The sequence below is a fragment of the Hippopotamus amphibius genome, chromosome X, assembly GCF_030028045.1.
Source record: "Hippopotamus amphibius kiboko isolate mHipAmp2 chromosome X, mHipAmp2.hap2, whole genome shotgun sequence".
In the NCBI taxonomy this organism is placed as follows: Eukaryota; Metazoa; Chordata; class Mammalia; order Artiodactyla; family Hippopotamidae; genus Hippopotamus; species Hippopotamus amphibius.
In genome coordinates, this window is record NC_080203.1 from 78603011 (window position 1) to 78606729 (window position 3719).

A 3719-nucleotide genomic window follows, 5' to 3' on the forward strand; every position below is an offset into this window, starting at 1 on the left:
CAATTTAGAGCACCAAAATAAACCCCAGAACATTCTTGCTGGGGTCCCAGCACTCCAGCCTCCAGGCGGAAGCCAGGCTCTGCCCTCAACCCCTAAGTTACAGAGGTTGGGGAACCAGGCAGCCAGGGATAGTTAAAGGCTAGGCCATGACGCAGGCAGGGGGCAGGGAGGGGGACACCGGGTCGGGACATTTGTCTGTGTTTCTATAATCACTCCAGTTCCGTCTGATTCAACTCATCCCACATTCAGTGTCAGGCACTGGGCTAGCTCAGCCCTGGGATGACCTTAAGGAGTCATATTAGGACTTACCCATCTGAGAGATGCCTTTGAGACCATCTGGGTCATGCTTTTCATGTTACGATGGGAAAAGGAGGCCCAGAAATGCAAAAGGACTGACTCAAGGTCGCGCAGCAAGTCAAGGGGCAGAGTCAGGACTCGAACCTAGGGCTCTAGTGCAGAACTAACTCTGCCCGAGGCGGGCCCAGGGCAACGTGCTGCTGGAGCTTCAGAGGGCATGTCAGGGGTACCCTGGAGGATCCCTGGCATTCCATTGACATGCAGGAACTGGGGGAGGCTTCCCAAAGATAGGGTCTCACAGCTGGGTCAGGGCAGAGGGCAATTTAGGCATAGAGAACAGGTCTGCAAAGTTGCGGAGGTGAGACATCTCACGAAAGCATCTCCTAGCCAGAACCAGGAGCCTGACGTGGCCCGAGAATTGCATGGGTCGATGGGTGGGCCTCCCTAGCATCAGCTCCAGTGGGAATCTCCCCCAAGAGTACCTGTACCCTCTCTGAGAAGGGAGAAAGCTGAAATGATGATGATTAGCATCAAAATAAGAGCTAACGCTTATTAAGAGCTCACTATGTGCCAGGTTTTACAATAAGCGCTCATGTATGTTGTCTTTTTGATCTTCGTGACAACCCTATGAAGTGGGACCTGTTATCACTCCCCCCTTTTAAAAGTGAGAAAACTGAAGCACCTTGAAGTTTAGTGACTTGACTGAGGTGACACACTCAGCACTGAAGCTGGGATTTGAACACAGGCAGTCTGGTTCTAGGGTCTGTGTACTTCATCACCATGCTGTAATAGTGTCATTGATAATTATGAGCTGATGTTTATGGAGTACTTACTATGGGCCAAACATTGTTCAGACTTTTTCACAAGGAGTGGCTCGTTTAATCCTCGCAACAACTTTATTAGGTAGGTATTACTATCATCCCCAACATACAGATGAGAAAACTGAGGCACAGAGAGGTGAAGTAAGAGCTAGTATTGCTTCTGTAAGGCCTTGCCAAGTGGACAAGGGAGAAAGGACTTTCCAGGCAGAGGAAACAAAATGGAGGCCTGAACGAGCATGGAAGCATATGGGGAGACCCAGCAGCTGGAGTGGATTGTAGGATGTGAGGGGGAAGAGACATTGGGTGGTCCTGGAGTTTGTCCCATCCCCACCAAACAGGGACTTTGCAATGGCCTGAGTGAGAGGGAATGAGGGGCTCTCCCTACTCAGTGAGGATTTGGGAGCTGGGCTGGTAAGCAAGAAACATCCTAAGAACTCCCCGCCTCAACAGGCCAGGCTGGACCAGAGCAGGAAGAAGGCGGGAAGGCAAAAGGGTGCAGGACTCGGGCCACCCCTGCCGCGGGCAGGCAGGGCCAGAGGTCATCTCCATAGGGTCTCTCTCTTTCTTCTTCACCAGGAACTCGCCCTCCTGGGGAGTCTGATCACTCTCAGAGACACGGAGAATGTCAGACCCACAAGAGAGGCCCTTAGTGTGACCTGTTCTCCCGGCAACAGGGGCAAAGCTGAGGTTCACAGCGGTGGGGGATTCATCCACTGCCCCTTCGCTCAGAAGTGGTGCAGCTGTGGCTCAACTCCCAGTCCCCACAGTTCTTTCTTTTCCTCACCTTGCCGCCTTTTGAGCAGGTCCTTGGAGTCAGAAGAGACCTGGGCATAGATGACAGTGGCGTTCTCACCTAAAACCACGGAGGCCAGAAGGAAGTGCCCCCACATTTCTATTTTCTCAGAAGGAAAGAACCGTCAATGCCGAATTCAATCTCTAGTGAAAATATCCTTCAAGAATGAAGTGGAAGTAAAGACATTCTCAGATGAAGGAAAACTGAAAGAATATGTGGCCAGCAGATCTGTTCTAAAAGAAATGCTAAAGAAAGTTCTTCAGATGAGAGGGCAGGGAGGGAAACTCAGGAAAGGGGTAGATGTCCTCATTTTGTCATGCTGGGCCTCAGCACCCTCCCCATCCCTGACCCTCTCACAGTCCCTCCCAGCCTGGATGCCCATGTCCTTTGCCCCCTGGCAGGGGCAGGGCTCAGGAACCCAAGGCCTGGGCCTGTAGGCAAGGCAGAAAGCCAAGGGCATGTGCACGGGATGTGGAATCCTGGAGTGCAGAATGGCATCTACCATCACTGCTGTTGCTGGGCAACCTTACTCAGGTTTCTTGTCCTCTCTGAGCCTCCATCTGGTCAATGGGGAAAATGACTCTTTTGTGTGGCTGAGGTAAGAGGAGGGGTGGAGAGCATGTTAGCGGTGTGTGAAAAGGCTGTCCAGATGCGAGGGATGGTTATTATCATTCCTCTGCTGGCCTCCCCTCTTTCCAGCCAGCCAGGCATCTGCAGCGGGGGCTGGGGGCAGGCCACTTAGCAACTCGGCTTCCTTTTACTTCCTCCCTGGGGCCTTTGCAGTTCTGGATTCCAAGGCTTTGATGGAAGGGGTAGGAGCTGCCTCTTCCATTAGCAGCCTGGGCCTCCTCGCCCGGGCCTACCTCTTTCCATGGATTCTTTCTGGTACCAATCGCTTCTTTGCACGTGCTATTGAAAGGGAAGGATGTGGGCCAGAAGTGCGGTGGCTCTTCCACTGGGGGTGGCTTGGGGGCGGCAGCTGACCCTGCTGTGCTCTGTGCGCATGTGGAGGGTGGGGGCTTCTCCAGTTGTAGGCTGGGCCCTGACTGCAGAGCTTAGGACAGGATGGAGCGGGGAGTAGGAAGTCACAGCTGCTGGGGCTTGGTTACAAGTTGAGCAGGACAGGGATAAGGCCGGGCCTGGACACAGAGCAAAGGCTGCCAGGGGAGCCCAGAGTTCTGGCTTCTCAGCCTATTAAATCGTTGCCAGCCTTTGGCATCATTCTCCTTTCCCTCCCCAAGCCTCACTTTCCCATCTGTGCTCCGCATATGTGTGAGTGTGTGTGTGTGTGTGTGTGTGTGTGTACCTGGGTGTGTTGGGGAGGACTGGATAACTAATCTCTCGGGTCTCCTCAAGTCCTGACACACTGTGGTTCTAAGTGAGTGAGTTAAGGCCAGGAGGCCCAGGGGAGCAGGGGGGCAGGTCCTGAAAGCTATCTAGGGGAGCTGGTACAACATGGTCCCTGCTAGAACACTTTGTTGCCTGCTTGAGAACTGGGCATTCCACATCTGCTCGTTATCATCTACATAACCTTGAGCAAGCCACTTAATGTCCCCAATGTCCTAAGGCGTGAAGCCTGAAGAAAAGCTTTGATTTTTCCCACGGCCCACACATGGGTAGGGCACTGCCATCTCAGCAGGCCATGGGGAGGACAGGAGATGCCCTTTGCCTCTGATCAGAGGGCTCTCAGAACAGCTATGAGAGGGGCTCAGCACCAGTAGGTCCCCAGTGTGGTTCCCACATCCAGCTTGGCCTGGTCCCCTGCATAGCCTGGCTCCTTGGCAGTCTGGCACCAGGGTCTCTCAGTC